Here is a 12,732-nt window from a genome sequence, read left to right as displayed (position 1 = left end):
AACGACACAACCCAAACGTCAAATCATATGTTCCCTACCAAAAAATCAGCCAGATTGTGGCGGCCATAAGCGCTCGTAAAATGCCAGGGGGGGGAGGTGGCTGTCAAATACGAACAATCGTCGCCTACCTCCCATAACTGGTTCCAAACGTAAACAAGCCATAAGAAACCTACAGCGTTTGTTTACGTTTGGCACCAGTTTCATACAAGATGATCAGTAGACTGATTTGACAGCACGTCCCCCCAGGTAAAATGCTGGATAGGACAGGTGTGGGATGAGCAGGATGACCGGGAAATGGGGAAGCCGGGAATTTCAATGACAAACCGGGGAAAAAATGACTTAATCTATTTTTCAGAAAAAAGATTTTGGGGCTTTGAAAAGTGTTAAGATTCTTGGACCATACTAAACTTTTTTGGAATATTGAGTAAGTTAATCTGTGAAGAATTGCAAATCGGTTGTGAAGATCACAGTGTCGTGACCGGACCGAGTTTTCTAGCCTCAGTAATGGCTACATGAATCCGCGATGCTCCTATTCCTGCAGCTGCTGCCGCTTCTGCTGGCTTTCACAAATTTCGTTTACGTGTTTAGAATTAAAGGTGTTTGCAGTTTCGTTGTGGAATCGATACAGTCTATCGGTAGAGGGCTTTGGCAGTCCAGCTGTCACCATCCAAACATTATTTTTAATTGAGCATTGACTAAAATGGCTACGTCGATGTTTTTCTTTCGTATTTTTTTTTCATTTCAGTTGCACGCATCCCCATGACAATTTAAAGCACCCTCGCATCCAATGCAATCCCATTAGGAATCACATATATTTTTTTATCCTTACTCTATTTTCGTCAAGACGACAAACTCAAAAAACTCTCTTTAATTACATTATTTTTACAGGCAAGCACGGTAAAATAAAATTCATCTGAATGAGTGTCGCTCCCCCTGGTAATGATCGATGTCGAGTGGACTAATTGCCGAACGGCACCAACGGTAGAAATTAATGGAAGACAGTTTACTGTTCTGCTCTTTCATAAACTGTCCTGGACAAACGAAACTGCGCGCATGGGTCCAACATGGAACGAGGTACGGCTGATCATGAGAATACTCGGAATTTTCTTAGTGCTTCCGCTACTGGCCATTGCTTCCGAAGCTGGTATTGGATGAGCGAGTATGCCTAACTTGGTGACGATGTTAGCACAAACGAAGTTACAGACGACTTTCTCCGAAGAAATTAATTAAAATAATGTGGTTCTCTGTAATAGAATTCTAGTCCACCTTCCGCTCCTCACCGCCAGGTTCGCTAGTATTTTTGTTTTGAATTAATTCAAGTTGGTTTTGTGTGCAATGATCTGGCAACTCGCGTTCACGCTCGCATTGACGGGGTGCTGTTTTCTCACTCATCGAAGGAAATTTTGATTAGAGTGAGAAAGTAAGAAATAGTCAGTGCGGGAGCCGTGTGCGTTACTATAGGTGCGGCAGAAGGAATGTAGTTGACTCTTTCGTTCTTACGCATGATTCAACGTTACGTCACACTAGATTATGCATAAGAACGTTGTGATAATGAAAGAGCTGACTTGTTTCCTGCTGCCTCATCAATCACATTGGTCACAGCACTTGCGATTCTCCATCGGCTCGTCTCGCTGCGCGTATGTGTTTTGCGTTCCTTCCGATGAGAAAATATTAATTTCAGGAAAAAAATTTATAAAAAAAGTGATTACATATAAGATATTATTCGGTGAGTATTTAATAAATACTTTTATTATTACAATATTTATTTCCTGGGGATAAAAATGAAATTGTGTGGAGCAGAATGCAGAATAATTATTCTGAGAAATTCCAAAATGGCTTCTGAGAATCGAGATTTTTCTTTTTTGATAATATATATTATAGATAATAATATTATCTATAATATATATTATCAAAAAAGAAAAATCTCGATTCTCAGAAGCCATTTTGGAATTTCTCAGAATAATTATTCTGCATTCTGCTCCACACAATTTTATTTTTAGTGCTAACATTTGAAAACGGCGCAAAAGCCATTTGTAAACAAATGGTTTGTGGGCCCTTTACTCGCTACCCGAAGAACGCCCACGCAAACCAACAGCATCGTCAGGAAGGGGAAAATTTCCCCTACCCGATGTTGCTGTTGTGTCGCGTGGGTGTACTTCAAGAAGTGAGTAAAGGGCCCACAAACCATTTGTTTACAAATGGCTTTTGTGCCGTTTTCAAATGTTAGCACTGATATATTATAGAGAAAAGTTGATCTGAGTAGCCACTTTCGAAAGCAATGTTTCAATTTCCAGAAATCCTGAGGGAGATTTGTGTTTTCTGAAGAAAAAAAAACCTAGCATTGTTAAGCGAAGTGGCGTCCCTCCTCCTTGAGTTCCTTACTATCGCACTACAATAATTCCTCTATATTTTCTTTTAGAATTAACCACCGACACCACCATCATCTACGTGTTCCGGCCAGTGGGTCGATACCCGGTTCGCACATGCCATTGCAGAGTTGTAAGGAAATTCTATCACTATGGCAGCGGAATCGGATCAAAACACGCATCCATCCGTTCCATCGCATGAACGTGAGTAAAACGGTATATATTGTAGACCAACAATTGAAAAGGTACTATCAACTTTTATAAACAAAACGTTGATTATTCTTTAACCTGAACGTTGGTGGGCGGGCCTAATTTTATGCTTCATAGTGGGGCGTTGGAGATGGTTGGTTTAGGTCCGGCATCGTTGGATTATGCCGTGGCAGAATAGCATGTGATGAGTATTACTGAGCTTCCCCTCTCTGATGAACCTTTGCATGCGAGAACCAAAGTTCTAGCCTGAAGTGATATTATCACACCTGTGACTCCTTTTTTAAGAGCTACGTCTTAGTTCGCTTACGTATAGGTACTGACGTTGGGTGCAATGCTGCATTATCAAACCATTTCATCGCGAGGAACGTATTGCCCTACTATCAAAGTAACATAGTGTGTAAATGTACGCATTTCGCTTGAAGTAGCTTTGATAATAACTGCTTTTCGTTTTACTTTGCTGTTATATGCTTCTGTAAGATCAGGCATTCGCTTTAGAGCTGTATCCAGGCAAGTATTAGCAATATTTTTTTACGAGTGTTAAGTTCGTTCAAGGTGAAGAAATTTTTTTTTATAAATACAGTAATTCAAAACTTCTGACAATCCGTATTCACAAATCCCTTTGCTGTATAAGTCGTGCATGGCATCTACACTTTTATTCTCGACTGCGTGGAAAGATGGTAAATCATTAAATACGGTAAAGTCACTGATTCCTGTGTCACTCTGACGAGCTAATCCTACATCTTCTTCGTAATCGGCCTTGCGCCGTAAGCAGTCGGCATGCTCTTTGGTGTCGTGAATAAGTAGTTCCTTAGGACGGCGACAAAACCTACAATAGTACGTGGCATTGAAACCACCGGAAAATGATAACATGGATTGTACGCCAAGGTTATCACCCTGCACTAAGCATAAAACAAATCTTACCAGCAAAGGAGTGCCATTCAACATTAGCATCAAACCGTTTTCCTCAATATTTCTGAATTCTACTATTAGAGCTTGCATCAACTTATTCATACCGACTTGCTTTATGTCTACTTTCTTTAGCATGGCTGCGACAAAAATATTGTGAAGCTTTGAACGAAACTCATCTGGGATTGTGGAAAAACTGTAGTAAACACCACATACTGAGTGCCTGGTATTATGTGAGCTTTGCGAATCATTCACCTCATACTCATCAGCATATAGCCAAATGGGAATTATAACATCATCTCTATATTTTTCTCGAATTTCCTTCCACATCGATCCATTTACGTAATTAATTATTGATGTTGATTGTTCTAACTTATTTGTATTACATATCGTTAGTTCCAATACACTCTCAGATTCAAAAAATAAACTTTAGTTGAAAAGCTATCGGCATTATTATTAGATAATTTTTACTGGTTTCATTTTCTTCTACATTTTCAATATCGAATTGTCTTGCAACAGGTTCTTCATTTTCAACTGTAATCATGTTTGGAAATTCGAATGCATTTATGTTTTGTAGGTACTTGAAAAGTTTTTGATCAGAGTTAATAGGCTTAAACATATTTTTCATTTTATCCAAAAATGTCTTAAAACTAAAATTCTTTTTTGGGTAATAATAATTCCACTGGGCGTTTTGTTGAGCCTGGTTGCTCGTATCTAACATTAGTATCTGCTTGCTTTTCTGATGAACGGTGAAGTCTAATATGCTTTTTGAAAGGATATAGCTTTGAAAAAATCTGATTACATGCTCCTACTTTGCACTTGTACCGATATTCAACCGGTTGACCACCTAGAACCGGTGCCTTCAAGTGCAACAAGTATTCTTCAACATTAGGAAATAAAGAAGAGCACGTCGTCACCATACAGCTAATCATGATGTGTCGTTTGATTTGAGATTGCATCTAAAAATGCCTGCATTCGGTAGATACTTGCATATGTTTCACCTTGCTTTATCCCGTATACAGTTCCGCTGATGAAATGCCACATCAACTTGGACACCCTAATAAAAAAATACCATAAACGAACGATAACCCAAATCATTGAACTATTCCACAAATGGTTTGGATGATACCCCGAACACGTCGTTAAGCTAATTAACCATAACATTTTTATTAGGGCACTTTGGAGTAGGGTAATCCAAGCACAGCAGTTAGTTTTACAAGTACGTCGATAGCTCTGCCAATAGATTGCACTTGGTAGTAAAAATCGTTGTAGTGTACAAAGATTCCATCAAAGGTCCCGTCCAATCCTTTCCCTAATACTACTATCTCGGGAACGATAGGCAACCCTAGTCTGCGTAAATCTTTTGTACATATGTGCCAGTATGTTCAAGGGACTCAACAAAAACTATGGTGTCTTCTTGAGCCACGCAAATGGTTGGTTTGTATCTGGGACTGGCAGGGATGGGAGTCAACACCGTATTGAGGCTTAGCAACAGCGCACATAGCATAACATCTGAAAGCACACACATAAATATAATGTTATGATATGTATACGGATTACTATTTTATGGTTAATGAACTACCTTACCTTCATTGATATTACTGCTCGTTAAATATTTCAGCAAGCCTGCTGCTGTTGGATTCAATGCTCTCCTTGAAATGTAATCGATGATCCCAGGTCGCAAGGTTTCTAACTTGTGCAGTCCATTGCCATTGTCAGGATACATTTTTCGAAAATCAATATCGTTTTAGAGATAAATAATAATAAAAATTTAGTGTACTCTGGGCAAATACATTGTTGCATCGGGTCAATTAGTAGCCATTCGGTAGAATGAAATATGGTGGGTAAGTTGAATGCACATTATTTGGGTTCATTTCTTTCAAAATCGAATTTGCAATCATTTTACTCGAGTGTTCAGTATTTTATTTCAAAGCAAGCTTAAATGATGCCGGTCTCCACATTGGAAGTGCTCAAATGTACAGGTGTATCAAAAAGTCTCACTCGTACAGGCCTGTACCATTTCGTGCCATGGCGAGCAAAGGTACCGTTCCAGCAGGATTAAGCTATCCCTGAAAGCCTTCATCGACTTGGTTCTCACCGACTGCATCGCCGGAAAGAAATCCGCTTCCGTCTCAGCAATTGTCATGTCCTACAATTAAAATCAATATTAATTTAATACATTCATCATTCATTCAATTAACTAACCTTTACACAGGTGCCTTAATCGTCAACAGGAATCCGATCTTCTTCGCTTCCTGTCTCTTTTACAGCTTCAGCAGCTCGTCCAAATAATGGTCGCCGTTGTACCGTTTTAAGAAAGAGTACTTTTACTTCTAGCGTTTAGAATCATAAGGGCCAGCGATGATCGATTATCTTCATCGGTTTTCTCTTTGCATTACTACAGTTAACTGAATCAATTTTTCGAAATCTTATCAACACAGTATTGCCACACAGATAGTTAGCAAAACCAACATCAAATCTCGATGAACATTTCAAATGGTCCTATCTGCTTTGATCGATTCTCTTCATCGACTTTCTCTTTTCATAACCACTGCTATGCAAACAGATTTTGCGCTAATTTTATCATATACACAGAAAAACAAAACTACCCACCGCTTGGGTTTTTTAAACTCAAATTTGAGTTATTTGACCTCTGTCCGTTTCATTTCCTCTCGCTATTGTTGTCAAAAATAGAACGAAAGATTCGACTCAACCGTCTAGTTCCGTACAAGAAGCCAAAATTGAGTAATATGCGATATACCCAAATTTGAGTTAATTGAACTTAATTTTGGGTAGAAAAAATTGAAAATTACTTAGCGATGGGTAATTTTTTTTGCCGTGCTTAAATGCAAACTACTTTGAGCCGGTTTACCCAAATTTGGCTTATTGTACGGAACATGGGAGATGAGTGAAAAGAACTTAATTTTGGGTTGTTTTGAATTTCTGTGTAGTTTGATAAAGGGGGTTCTTATCTAGCGTCCAAAACGTCAAATACAACAGGGAAAGGTTTTGCAACTGAGTTATTGACGAAAGAGAAAGTCGATGAAGAGAATCGATCAATGCAGATAGGACCTTTTGAAATGTTTATCTAGAAATGCACCGAGAAAATTTAATGTTAATCCACCAGAGTTCAAGCTGAACATTGCATTAGGTCCTAAGTAACATTGAAAGATTCTCTTCGTCGACTATCTCTTTGCATCCCCATTCCCATGTATTTTCAGCACACAGATCGATAAATATGACAAACACACATACTGTGTGAACTGTGCTCAAGTTATTAACGAAAGAGAAAGTCGACGAAGATAATCGATCAGTGTTACTTAGGACCTAATGCAATGTTCAGCTTGAGTTATTAGTGAAAGAGAAAATCGATTTAGAGATTCGATGATTGCAGTTAGACCCTTATGATTCTGAACGCTAGACTTTCAGGTTGCCGAATTTTCTACACGGCCAATCAAAGTTACTCAGAGACTGAGTAAAACTAACTCATAGCTATTTTTTTAATTACCCAGTTCGAACCTGGATCAAGTGTGGTTTTGGAGCAAATTTTAAACAAACTCGGTCGCTGTCTCATGCAAAAATCTAACATGGCTGAATCATGATTTTGACACATTAGAACACCTATATGTATTCACCTTGATCTTCACTTTCGTTCAAGCAAAACAAAAGTTCGACAGTGAGCATGCATAAGGGCCAATACGCGATGATCGATTCTCTTTATCGATTTTCTCTTTGCATTGCTACAGCTAAGCGAAACAATTTTCTAGAATTTGTTCAATGCAGAGTAGTAACAGGTTGTATTCTGGGGGGGGATGTGCTGTCAAATCAGCCTACTGATCATCTTGTATGAAACTGGTTCCAAACGTAAACAAACGCTGTAGGTTTCTTATGGCTTGTTTACGTTTGGAACCAGTTATGCGAGGTAGGCGACTTTTGTTCGTATTTGACAGCCACCTCCCCCCCTTGGTTGTATTGGCTATCAAAAGCAACAGCAAACGCACCGAGAAACGTTAAATCTAGCGAGTTATTAACAAAAGAGAAAATCGACGAAGAGAATCGCCCGCATAAACGCGGACCATAAATTGACCTTACCTAAAATGGTTAAAAATTGTTTATAATCCCTGCTAAACTTTAACTGAAATGGTTATGGAACTTTACATGAACGTTTAATGATAAAGTTTCAACCTTATGTATTATGGTTTTTTGGAACTGGACCTTACAAATAATGGGTTGTTAAGAACCATTACCGTTCCAAATTCTTGTTTTCTCCATACATGTTCGGAAAGAGAACTATATTAGAACCTTTTAACTTATGGTTTGAGAACTTTAATGGTAATGGTTATGGTAGTCAGTAAGGTCCACGAATGGTTTTGTAACATCGATCAACTTTATGTGGAATATATCGCGGATTGGTTGCCTGTAATTTACTGATTACCAATTCACGATATATTCCACGTAAAGTTGAGCGATAATACAAAACCATTCGTGGACCTTACTGACTACCATAACCATTACCATTAATGTTCTCAAATCATAAGTAAAAACGTTCTTATATAGTTCTCTTTCTGAAAATGTATGGAGAAAACAAAAATTTTGAATGGTAATGGTTCTTAACAACCCATTATTTGTAAGGTCCAGTTCCAAAAAACCATAATACATAAGGTTGAAACTTTATCATTAAACGTTCATGTAAAGTTCCATAACCATTTCAGTTAAAGTTTAGCATGGATTATTAACAATTTTTAACCATTTTAGGTAAGGTCAATTTATGGCTCGCGTTTATGCGGGCGATCATCGCGTATAGGCCCTTATGTATGCTCACTGTCGAGTTTTTCATTGTTCGACAGTGAGCATACATAAGGTCGTAAACGCGATGATCGATTCTCTTCGAGCATTGACAGATTCTCTTCGTCAAATTTCTCTTTGTATTCCCACGGCCATGAAAAGACATTCCCAGGTATTTTCAGCACTCATATCGATAAAATAAGCTTTTATCTACACTCTTAGCTACGATTACCTAAAATTATCGGTAAAAAAAAATCGGTATTTTTTACCGATAAAAATCGTTACTTTTTACTTTAAATAGGCTATTTATTACTGTAAATTAGGTAATATTTAACGCAAATTATTGGTAATCCATGATTACCGATAATTTAGGTATATGCACTTATTTCGATTATCATTAATTTCTACCGATATTTAGGTATTCTTTACCGACTTAAAGGTATGTGCATGTTAGCGTGTAGTATCTATTATGACAAACACGACAAGAAACGATTATGTGCTCAAGTTATTAACGAAAGAGAAAGTCGACGAAGAGAATCGATCAATGTTACTTAGGACCTAATGCAATGTTCAGCTTGATATAGAAAGGATTATTAAAGGCAAAAACGTCAAACGCGTCAAACGTTAAATACAACCCCTCAGCACAAAATAAAAGCAGCATAAACAGGTTGGTACTAAGTACAGAAGTGTAATGCTGATTTCTCTTAATCAATATTTTCTTACAATTTGTGTGTTTAGGTAATCAATGTTTGGGTTATTTTCACCGTATCACAAAGCTTCGATTTATTTTGCTTGCCCCAAAAACAGCACAGCGATAATTTTGAACGGTCAGAGGTATATACTGAACAAAAAAATGTTGGCTTTAATCGTTAGATCTAGATCTACGATAGTTTTGTGAGCAATCCAGTGGTAGCAAGTTTAACAAACAATCGAGTGGAGAAACCTTTTCTCACGTAAACTAAATGATTCACCAGCCATCTTTCAATACTGAAGAAATGTGTCGTCAAAAATGGAATAATATTAAAAAAAAAAACTACATTGCATATCACCATGCAGTAATAAGGTGGTATGCAACAAACGTAAACAAATTGACATTATAAATACTCTGCTTACTCTTCCTAAAGGCAAAATTTGGGTTACCTCATGTCTGTTTCATTTTCTGATCAAAATACTATTTGTCGTATGTGCCAACTTATCAAAACATAGCTCAATCTTACATACGACCGAGGGTGGCGACACATCTAAATCTCAAGTCTAGATGCACAACAAATCTCACATTAGCGAATCAATCTTCGAAAAATCTTCTTTCATTTCTCGCATCTACTTGCATCGTGCATCATCTTTTTGCAGGAAATCTTCAGAATCGTCATTAATCTTCTTTCTATCTATTCAGCGTGCGCGCAGCTATCCACAGCAATACACAATCTTTTCTGCATCGTAGATAGAGTCGTCCCCCTCGCATACGACACCAAATTTCTATTGGGGTGTCAATCGTCGCATGTAAAAAAAATTGACAGAAGTGTAAGAAACTGTACATACAACCTCTTATTTTTTGCAAATTTTACAAATCTTCAACGTAAAACGGTTGTGGGTGGTCTATAAAATGATAACTGAGCTTACCGTGAGATATTACTCATTATAATACATTTTTAAAACACTAAAATGCGCACGGTCGAATATAACACCACGGAATGCTCATCAGTTAATCGAAAGCTTCTGCTACGTACAGTCGCATTTGGTCACTTTCTAGTTCGTGCGGTATACAATAGTGTTTATTTCACTACGATACTTGCCAGTTATTTCCCTCGTTTTCGGAATATCCCGAGAAGTGTTCCAACGCGTTTCGTTTTAGTGCGCGGAGTGCATTTAGATTCAGAATCTAGTGTCACTAGACTGAAATTGATACATTACACGCGCTATTCGGTAGTGACAAACAAAAGGCAAACAATTACCTCCGTTGGTATAGCCTCATTCGCTCGCGAATCGTGTATATAGTTGTGTGCAAAAAAAACCATACTGCTGTTCGTCTGCATCACACTGAGAGTTCTGCTGCTGTGCTGTGACTGCTGTACATAAGGGCATCTCCACCGCGGAAGTTATACGACGCTATTCTGGACTTCGCTTGCTGAAAACCTTTCCATGCCATCTCGACTATGAAGTCGGGATGGGACTTTCCCCTCGATGGGGATCCTGGTGGTGGAGCAACGGGTTGTAATACCATTGATGGATCATACAGGGGACGTACAGTTCCCGAATGGATGGACCCACAAAACGTTAATGGCCCACTGACAATCCTACGACTACAACCAGTTGAACCAGCGGTGCTACCAAAAAATCCGACTGTGGTTAGTCTATCCGTAACGCAATGTTGCGGACTGATAGAGGGTGCATTTCCCGAAAATCGAGGAACCCGCTACGCCCTGAAAGTCAGAAGACCAGACCAGGTAGATAAATTGAAATCTTTGAAAGAACTGTACGATCACACTCCGATCAGCATCGAAGCCCGCATAAACGCGAACCATAAACTGACCTTACCTAAAATGGTTAAAAATTGTTTATAATCCCTGCTAAACTTTAACTGAAATGGTTATGGAACTTTACATGAACGTTTAATGATAAAGTTTCAACCTTATGTATTATGGTTTTTTGGAACTGTACCTTACAAATAATGGGTTGTTAAGAACCATTACCATTCCAAATTCTTGTTTTCTCCATACATTTTCAGAAAGAGAACTATATAAGAACGTTTTTACTTATGATTTGAGAACATTAATGGTAATGGTTATGGTAGTCAGTAAGGTCCATTAATGGTTTTGTATTATCGCTCAACTTTACGTGGAATATATCGTGAATTGGTAATCAGTAAATTACAGGCAACCAATTCACGATATATTCCACATAAAGTTGATCGATGTTACAAAACCATTCGTGGACCTTACTGACTACCATAACCATTACCATTAAAGTTCTCAAACCATAAGTTAAAAGGTTCTAATATAGTTCTCTTTCCGAAAATGTATGGAGAAAACAAGAATTTGGAACGGTAATGGTTCTTAACAACCCATTATTTGTAAGGTCCAGTTCCAAAAAACCATAATACATAAGGTTGAAACTTTATCATTAAACGTTCATGTAAAGTTCCATAACCATTTCAGTTAAAGTTTAGCAGGGATTATAAACAATTTTTAACCATTTAAGGTAAGGTCAATTTATGGTTCGCGTTTATGCGGGAGAGCATCCGATTCACAATTATGTGAAGTGTGTAATACACAACTACGAAGTGGTAGATCTCACCGAGGAGGAAGTAAAAGACATCCTAGCAGGGCAAGGCATATCTTCTGTTCGGAGAATCACCCGGAAAGGCGTCGGGGATGATAGGATCAATACACCGATGTTGATTCTAACCGTATCCGGTACTGCGATCCCACAACACGTATACCTCGGCTACCTCCGTGTACAAACCAGGCCATATTATCCTGCTCCCATGCAGTGTTACAAATGCTGGGAGTTTGGACATACAAAACTGCGCTGTGCGAAAAAAGAAATCTGTGGCATGTGTGCTGGTGACCACGAGGTGGTTCGAGGAGTCACCTGCCGTTTTGCACCACATTGCCCCAAATGCAAGTCTTCTGAACACCCTGCATCGAGTAAGAAGTGTCCAGTTTACGTGGCCGAAAATGAAATCGCCAAAATACGAATTGATCTGGGATTGTCATATGACGCGGCGAAGAAGATCTACCAGCAAAGGCATAATTCTTCACAATCCGGACAAGCAGGTAACATCAGCAATAGTAACGAAAATCAGGAAATCCTGAAGAGGTTGGCGGAAATGGAAGAGCGTTTAAACAAAAAGGATAAGGAAATGGAGGAACAAAAAGACGAATGGAATAGAAAGCTACAAGACCAGCAAGTTATCACGGACCGACTTCAGCATGACCTGAACATGTACAAAAATCTGTACAGAACGACGAAGAGCCAGCTTAACGAAATATCTCAGCAATACCTAGCCTTGCTCAAGGAAACCGGAAAGGATGCTGAATCCGTCGGACTTCCAGCACCTCAGGCTGCAGTAGAGTCCAGTCACTCCAGCAAGGCCAACAACAAAGACTTCCAACAACAGCAACAACAGAAACAAAATAAGCCCCGTAAGAGTCGCAGCCGTAGTCGCAGCCGCAGCCGTAGCCGTAACCGCGGCCACAAGAGAAACGAGAAACCGAGAAGCAGATCGTCTAAACGCTTGCGTTCGCCGATCGATCCCAAAGTTAACCAACCCCTCAAAATAAGATCTGCAAACGTCAGTGACAACCGTCACCTTCCGCCGGACATCCTACATGGCCCGTCGGATGATGACCCTGAGATGCAGTCTTAAACCGCCAGCTGAATTTCGTTCTTCGTCGATACCACTACAAACCAGGCTATCTCCAACTCATCTCGCGATGGCTAATATTTTATCCAACGTTGAAAA

The 12,732-nt window shown here is 38.9% G+C and overlaps 1 long non-coding RNA gene across 1 annotated transcript; it reads right to left on the bottom strand.

Annotated features, from left to right (window-relative positions):
* Positions 1 to 5,384: 5,384 nt before the first annotated feature.
* LOC135710786 (uncharacterized) lies at positions 5,385 to 5,724 on the bottom strand. Its single transcript, XR_010518444.1, has 2 exons — positions 5,688 to 5,724; positions 5,385 to 5,631 (listed from the first exon to the last, which is right to left on the bottom strand). It is a non-coding gene; the product is annotated as an uncharacterized LOC135710786 (long non-coding RNA).
* Between the last annotated feature and the right edge of the window lie 7,008 nt (positions 5,725 to 12,732).

The sequence above is a fragment of the Ochlerotatus camptorhynchus genome, unplaced genomic scaffold, assembly GCF_037179485.1.
Source record: "Ochlerotatus camptorhynchus isolate MF236.1 unplaced genomic scaffold, CSIRO-AGI_Acam_v1.1 ptg000037l, whole genome shotgun sequence".
Taxonomy (NCBI): Eukaryota; Metazoa; Arthropoda; class Insecta; order Diptera; family Culicidae; genus Ochlerotatus; species Ochlerotatus camptorhynchus.
The sequence above is the reverse complement of the archived record's forward strand: the minus strand, read 5'-3'. Positions and strand labels throughout refer to the sequence as shown.